Below are 8,511 nucleotides of genomic sequence, written 5' to 3'. Positions count from 1 at the left end.
ATTCTTCCATGAGAAATTTGGGTGATTTCTCCATGAAGAATTATAGGTGTTTCCATAGGGTTCTCCTAGGTAATTCACCTCTTCCATTGAAGGGTTCTCAGGATCATAAGCTTCTTCTTCAGATGAAGCATCCTTAGTACTGCTTGGTGCATTTTGCATTCCAGACAGACTTTGAGAAATCAAATTGACTTGTTGGGTCAATATCTTGTTCTGAGCCAATATGGCATTCAGAGTGTCAATCTCAAGAACTCCTTTCTTCTGACTAGTCCCATTGTTCACAGGATTCCTTTCAGAAGTGTGCATGAATTGGTTATTTGCAACCATTTCAATCAGCTCTTGAGCTTCTGTAGGCGTCTTCTTCAGATGAAGAGATCCTCCAGCAGAGCTATCCAAAGACATCTTGGATAGTTCAGAGAGACCATCATAGAAAATACCTATGATGCTCCATTCAGAAAGCAAGTCTGAGGGACATTTTCTGATTAATTGTTTGTATCTTTCCCAAGCTTCATAGAGGGATTCTCCATCCTTTTGTCTGAAGGTTTGGACTTCCACTCTAAGCTTACTCCATTTTTGAGGTGGAAAGAACTTTGCCAAGAAGGCATTGACTAGCTTTTCCCATGAGTCCAGGCTTTCTTTAGGTTGTGAATCCAACCATGTTCTAGCTCTGTCTCTTACAGCAAAAGGGAATAGCATAAGTCTGTAGACCTCAGGGTCAACCCCATTAGTCTTGACTTTGTCACAGATTTGTAAGAACTCAGCTAAGAACTGATGAGGATCTTCCAATGGAAGTCCATGGAACTTGCAATTCTGTTGCATTAGAGAAACTAATTGAGGCTTAAGCTCAAAGTTGTTTGCTCTAATGGCAGGGATAGAGATGCTTCTCCCATAGAAGTCGGGAGTAGGTGCAGTAAAGTCACCCAGCACCTTCCTTGCATTATTTGCATTGTTGTTGTTTTCGGCTGCCATGTGTTCTTCTTCTTTGAAGAATTCGGTCAAGTCCTTTTAAAGAGATTTGTGCTTTAGCTTCTCTTTAGCTTTCTCTTCAAGGTCCTTTCAGGTTCAGGATCAGGCTCAACAAGAATGCTTTTGTCTTTGCTCCTGCTCATAAGAAAGAGAAGGGAACAAGAAAATGTGGAATCCTCTATGTCACAGTATAGGGATTCCTTGAAGTGTCAGAGGAAAAGAAGAGTAGAAGACAGAAGTGGAAAATTCGAACTTATCAAAGGAGATAAAGTTCGAATTTTTGCATTAAGGAATAGTGTTAGTCCATAAACAGAAGGATGTGAGGAGAAGGGAAGTAATTTTCGAAAATTAAGTAGAAGATTTTGAAAAAATTTTTGAAAAAAAACATTACTTAATTTTCGAAAATGAAAGTGGGAGAGAAGTAAAATGATTTTTGAAAAAGATTTTGAAATTAGAAATCAAAAAGATTTGATTGAAAACTATTTTGAAAAAGATGTGGTTAAGAAGATATGATTGGTTAAAAAAAAATGTGATTGAGAAAATATGATTTGAAAACAATTTTAAAAGATATGATTTGAAAACAATTTGAAAAGATATGATTTTAAAAATTAATGACTTGCCTAACAAGAAAAGATATGATTCAAACATAAAACCTTTCTCAACAGAAAAGGCAAAAAATGTTCAATCAAATCATTAATTGTTAGTAAGTATCTTTGAAAAAGGAAAGAAATTGATTTTGAAAACATTTGATTGAAAAGATATGATTTGAAAAAGATTTGATTTTGAAAAACTTTGAAAACTTGAAAAAAATTGATTTTGAAAACAAAATCTTCCCCCTTGTGCCATCCTGGCGTTAAACCCCCAGAATGGTGCACATTCTGGCGTTTAACGCCCAAACTACTACCCTTTTGGGCGTTAAACGCCCAACCAGGCACCCTGGCTGGCGTTTAAACGCCAGTCTGTCCTTCTTCACTGGGCATTTTTGAATGCCCAGCTTTTTCTGTGTGATTCCTCTGCAGTATGTTCTGAATCTTCAATTCTCTGTATTATTGACTTGAAAAGACACAAATTAAAAATATTTTTGGATTTTTAATGAGGAATAATCAAATAACAATGCATGCAAGACACCAAACTTAGCAGTTTGTATACTATTGACACTAACCAAATAAGAATGCATATGAGAAACAACAAAACACTCAAGTCAATAGAATTCAAAGATCAAAACAAGGAAATCATCAAGAACAACTTGAAGATCAATGAGGACACATGCCTAAATTCGAAAAATGCAAGAAGAACAGAAACATGCAATTGATACTAAACTTAAGATGAGACTCTAGACTCAAACAAGAAATATTTTTGGATTTTATGATTTTATAATTTTTTTGTGCTTTTTCGAAAATTAAGTGAAAATAAAAATAAAGGTATCAAAATTCTTAATGAGAATTCCAGGAATCATGCAATGTTAGTCTAAAGCTTTAGTCTAAAGGAATTAGACATGGCCGGCAAAGCTTCAGCAGGACATTGCATTCAGGAGCTAAATTGATGAAGATCAATCAGCTTTGGTGATGATAAGAACATCACCTTGAAACACTAGAATTCATTCTTAATAACTCTGAAGAAAAATACCTAATCTAAGCAACAAGATGAACCGTCAGTTGTCCATACACAAACAATCCCCGGCAACGGCGCCAAAAACTTGGTGCGCGAAATTGTGATCACTACAACTTCACACAACTAACCAGCAAGTGCACTGGGTCGTCCAAGTAATACCTTACGTGAGTAAGGGTCGATCCCACGGAGATTGTTGGTATGAAGCAAGCTATGGTCACCTTGTAAATCTCAGTCAGGCAGACTCAAATGGGTATAGTGATAAACGAATAAAGCATAAAGATAAAGATAGAGATACTTATGTATATCATTGGTGAGAGCTTCAGACAAGCGTATGAAGATGCCTTCCCTTCCGTCTCTCTGCTTTTCTACTGTCTTCATCCAATCCTTCTTACTCCTTTCCATGGCAAGCTCGTGTAGGGTTTCACCGTTGTCAATGGCTACCTCCCATCCTCTCAGTGAAAGTGATGAGCGGATAATTTGTATGCTTTTTGGCATTGTTTTTAGTATATTTTTAGTATGATCTAGTTAGTTTTTAGTATATTTTTATTAGTTTTTAGTTAAAATTCACTTTTCTGGACTTTACTATGAGTTTGTGTGTTTTTCTGTGATTTCAGGTATTTTCTGGCTGAAATTGAGGGACCTGAGCAAAAATCTGATTCAGAGACTCAAAAGGACTGCAGATGCTGTTGGATTCTGACCTCCCTGCACTCGAAGTGGATTTTCTGGAGCTACAGAAGCCCAATTGGCGCGCTCTCAACGGCGTTGGAAAGTAGACATCCTGGGCTTTCCAGCAATATATAATAGTCCATACTTTGCCCAAGATTTGATGGCCCAAACCGGCGTTCAAAGTCACCTCAAGAAATTCCAGCGTTAAACGTCGGAACTGGCACCTAATTGGGAGTTAAACGCCCAAACTGGCACTAAAGCTGGCGTTTAACTCCAAGGAGAGTCTCTACACGAAATTTCTTCATTGCTCAGCCCAAGCACACACCAAGTGGGCCCGGAAGTGGATTTTTATGTCATTTACTCATCTATGTACTAGTTTTCTATAAGTAGGACCTTTTACTATTGTATTAAGGGGCTTTTAGAGACTTTTGGGATAGCTATCTTTGTTCTTATGCTATCTTAGACCATTGGGAGGCTGGCCATTCGGCCATGCCTAGACCTTATGCTTATGTATTTTCAACGGTGGAGTTTCTACACACCATAGATTAAGGTGTGGAGCTCTGCTGTACCTCGAGTATTAATGCAATTACTATTGTTCTTCCATTCAACTCCGCTTGTTCTTTGTCCAAGATATCATTTGTTCTTCAACATGATGAAGGTGATGATTGACGCCCATCACCATTCTCACCCATGAACAAGGTGACTGACAACCATTCTTGTTCTACAAGCATCTGAGGCTTAGTGAATATCTCTTGGATTCTTTAAAAGGAATCTTCGTGGTATAGGCAGGACCTGATGGCGGCATTCAAGAGAATCCGGAAGGTCTAACCTTGTCTGTGGTATTCTGAGTAGGATTCAATGACTGAATGACTGTGACGTGCTTCAAACCTGTAACCTACTGGGCGTTAGTGACAGACGCAAAAGAGTGATTCTATTCCGGTAGGGGAGGGAACCAAACCGGTGATTGGCAGTACTGTGACAGAGTGCCTGCATTAGCTTTCACTGCGCGGATGGGAGGTAGCTGCTGACAACAGTGAGACCCTACACGAGCTTGCCATGGAAAGGAGTAAGAAGGATTGGATGAAGGCAGTAGGAAAGCAGAGAGACGGAAGGGAAGGCATCTTCATACGCTTGTCTGAAGCTCTTACACCAATGATATACATAAGTATCACTATCCTTATCTTTATATTTTTTCGTTCATCATCATATACATTTGAGTTTGCCTGACTAAGATTTACAAGATGACCATAGCTTGCTTCAATGCTAACAATCTCCGTGGGATCGACCCTTACTCACGTAAGGTATTACTTGGACGACCCAGTGCACTTGCTGGTTAGTTGTGCGAAGTTGTGTAATGCCATGGAATTGAACTACCAAGTTTTTGGAGTTCATGACCAGGGATTATGAGAGTTGTGAAAAAGTATTGTTCACAATTTCGCGCACCAAGTTTTTGGCGCCGTTGCCGGGGATTGTTCAAGTTTTGAGCAAGCTTTTGGTAACAATGCCTGGGATTGTTCTAGTTTGGACAACTGACGGTTCATCTTGTTGCTTAGATTAGGTATTTATTTTTTTTCGAAATTCTTGAAGATGAATTCTAGAATTTCATGATGATTTGTTGAAATCTGGCTGGCTGAGAAGCCATGTCTAATCTGATTGGACCGAGGTTTCAACTTATCACCACAAGAGCGTGTTGATTTTCATCAATTTTGCTTTTGGAGCAGTGATCTGCTAAGGCTTGGCTGACCTTTGGTCATGTCTAGTGTTTTGGACCGAAGCTTTCCTTGAAAGCTTGGCTGGCTGTGAAGCCATGTCTAACTCCTGGACCGGAGTCTTAGACTAGCATTGCACTGATTCCTGGAATTCTCATTAAGAATTTTGATACCTTTTCCCACTTAATTTTCGAAAAATACAAAAAAATTTACAAAATCATAAAAAAACCAAAAATATTTGATGTTTCTTGCTTTAGTCTAGTGTCTCATCTTAAGTTTGGTGTCAAATGCATGTTTTTGTTACATTTTTCGAATCCATGCATATATTTCTTGTTTTGATCTTTAAATTCTATTGACTTGAGTGTTCATGCGTCTCATATAGTGTCAGTAGCACACAAACTGCTAAGTTTGATGTCTTGCATGCATTGTTAATTGATTCCTGTTGCATTTTGATTATTAAAAAATCCAAAAATATTTTTAATTTGTGTCTTTTCAAGTCAATGATACAAAGAATTGAAGATTCAGAACACACTGCAGAGGAATTATACAGAAAAAGCTGAGCATTCAAAAATGCCCAGTGAAGAAGGCAGACTGGCGTTTAAACGCCAGCCAGGGTACCTGGTTGGGCGTTTAACGCCCAAAAAGGGTGCATTTTGGGCGTTAAACGCCAGAATGTATACCATTCTGGGCGTTTAACGCCAGGATGGTGCTAGGAGGAAGATTTTGTTTTCAAAATCAATTTTTTTCAAGTTTTCAAAGTTTTTCAAAACCAAATCTTTTTCAAATCATATCTTTTCAATCAAATGTTTTCAAAATCAATTTCTTTCCTTTTTCAAAGATACTTACTAACAATTAATGATTTGATTGAACATTTTTTGCCTTTTCTATTAAGAAAGGTTTTATGTTTGAATCATATCTTTTCTTGTTAGGCAAGTCATTAATTTTTAAAATCACATCTTTTCAAATTGTTTTCAAATCATATCTTTTAAAATTGTTTTCAAATCATATTTTCTCAATCACATTTTTTTTAAACCAATCATATCTTCTTAACCACATCTTTTCCAAAATAGTTTTCAATCAAATCTTTTTAATTTCTAATTTCAAAATCTTTTCCAAAAATCACTTGATTTCTTTTTCACTATGAATTTTCGAAAATTATCAATCAAATTTTCAAAATGTTTTCAAAATCTTTTAATTGAATTTTCGAAAATCTTCTTCCCTCCTTCCCACATCCTTCTATTTATGGAGTACCACTCCTTCTAAATGCACAATTCGAACCTTATCTAACTAAAGTTCGAATTCTTCTTCTCCTTCTTCTTACTATTTCTATTTTCCTCTGACACTTCAAGGAATCTCTATACTGTGACATAGAGGATTCCACAGTTTCTTTTTCTCTTCTCTTTCATATGAGCAGGAGCAGAGACAAAGGCATTCTTGTTGAAGCTGATCCTGAGCCTGAGAGAACCTTGAAGCGAAAGCTAAGAGAAGCTAGAGCACAACTCTCTGTTGAGGACCTGACCGAATTCTTCAAGGAAGAAGAACCCATGGCAGCCGAAAACAACAACAATGCCAACAATGCAAGGAAGGTGCTGGGTGACTTTACTGCACCTACTCCTGATTTCTATGGGAGAAGCATCTCTATCCCTGCCATTGGAGCAAACAACTTTGAGCTTAAGCCTCAATTAGTTTCTCTAATGCAACAGAATTGCAAGTTCCATGGACTTCCAATGGAAGATCCTCATCAGTTCTTAGCTGAATTCTTGCAAATCTGTGACACAGTCAAGACTAATGGGGTTAACCCTGAGGTCTACAGACTGATGCTATTCCCTTTTGCTGTAAGAGACAGAGCTAGAATATGGTTGGATTCTCAACCTAAAGAAAGCCTGGACTCTTGGGAAAAGCTAGTCAGTGCCTTCTTGGCAAAGTTCTTTCCACCACAAAGATGGAGTAAGCTTAGAGTGGAAGTCCAAACCTTCAGACAGAAGGATGGAGAATCCCTCTATGAAGCTTGGGAAAGATACAAACAATTAATCAGAAGATGTCCCTCAGACATGCTTTCTGAATGGAGCATCATAGGTATTTTTTATGATGGTCTCTCTGAACTATCCAAGATGTCTTTGGATAGCTCTGCAGGAGGATCTCTTCATCTGAAGAAGACGCCTGCAGAAGCTCAAGAATTGATTGAAATGGTTGCAAATAACCAATTCATGTACACTTCTGAAAGGAATCCTGTGAACAATGGGACTAGTCAGAAGAAAGGAGTTCTTGAGATTGATACTCTGAATGCCATATTGGCTCAGAACAAGATATTGACTCAACAAGTCAATTTGATTTCTCAAAGTCTGTCTGGAATGCAAAATGCACCAAACAGTACTAAGGATGCTTCATCTGAGGAAGAAGCTTATGATCCTGAGAACCCTTCCATGGAAGAGGTGAATTACCTAGGAGAACCCTATGGAAACACCTATAATTCTTCATGGAGAAATCACCCAAACCTCTCATGGAAGAATCAAGAGAGACCTCAACAAGGTTTCAATAACAATAATGGTGGAAGAAACAGGTTTAGCAATGGCAAGCCTTTTCCATCATCTTCTCAGCAACAGACAGAGAGTTCTAAGCAGAATACTTCTGATTTAGCAACAATGGTCTCTGATCTAATAAAGACCACTCAAAGTTTCATGAATGAAACAAGGTCCTCCATCAGAAATTTGGAAGGACAAGTGGGTCAGCTGAGCAAGAAAGTTACTGAACTCCCTCCTAGCACTCTCCCAAGTAATACAGAAGAAAATCCAAAGGGAGAGTGCAAAGCCATAGACATGGCCGAATATGGAGAAGAAAGAGAGGAGGAGGACGCCACTGAGGAAGACCTCAGTGGGCGTGCACTAACCTCCTCTGAGTTCCCCAATGAGGAACCATGGGAATCTGAGGCTCAAATTGAGACCATAGAGATTCCATTGGACTTACTTCTGCCATTCATGAGCTCTGATGAGTATTCTTCCTCTGAAGAGGATGAGTATGTCACTGAAGAGCAAGTTGCTAAATACCTTGGAGCAATCATGAAACTAAATGACAAGTTATTTGGAAATGAGACTTGGGAGGATGAACCTCCCTTGCTCACCAAAGAACTGGATGACTTGTCTAGGCAGAAACTGCCTCAAAAGAGGCAGGATCCTGGGAAGTTTTCTATACCTTGTACCATAGGCACCATGACCTTCAAGAAGGCCTTGTGTGACTTAGGGTCAAGTGTAAACCTCATGCCCCTCTCTGTAATGGAGAAATTAGGAATCTTTGAGGTGCAAGCTGCAAGAATCTCATTAGAGATGGCAGACAATTCAAGAAAACAAGCTCATGGACTTGTAGAGAATGTTTTGGTGAAGATTGAAGATCATTACATCCCTACTGATTTCATAGTCCTAGAGACTGGGAAGTGCATGGATGAATCCATCATCCTTGGCAGACCCTTCCTAGCCACAGCAAAAGCTGTGATTGATGTTGATAGAGGAGAGTTGATCATTCAAGTGAATGGAGAATCCTTGGTGTTTAAGGCCCAAGGACATCCCTC

General features: G+C 38.6%; 2 non-coding genes across 2 annotated transcripts; one reads left to right on the top strand and one right to left on the bottom strand.

Annotated features, from left to right (window-relative positions):
* The first annotated feature begins 453 nt into the window (after nt 1-453).
* Nucleotides 454-561, top strand: LOC130984789 (small nucleolar RNA R71). The gene has a single exon (XR_009088699.1). It is a non-coding gene; the product is annotated as a small nucleolar RNA R71 (small nucleolar RNA).
* A 6,337-nt stretch (nt 562-6,898) lies between these two features.
* LOC130984280 (small nucleolar RNA R71) lies at nt 6,899-7,006 on the bottom strand. The gene has a single exon (XR_009088223.1). It is a non-coding gene; the product is annotated as a small nucleolar RNA R71 (small nucleolar RNA).
* Nucleotides 7,007-8,511: the final 1,505 nt, after the last annotated feature.

This window comes from Arachis stenosperma, chromosome 5 (assembly GCF_014773155.1).
Source record: "Arachis stenosperma cultivar V10309 chromosome 5, arast.V10309.gnm1.PFL2, whole genome shotgun sequence".
Lineage (NCBI taxonomy): Eukaryota > Viridiplantae > Streptophyta > Magnoliopsida > Fabales > Fabaceae > Arachis > Arachis stenosperma.
The sequence above is the reverse complement of the archived record's forward strand: the minus strand, read 5'-3'. Positions and strand labels throughout refer to the sequence as shown.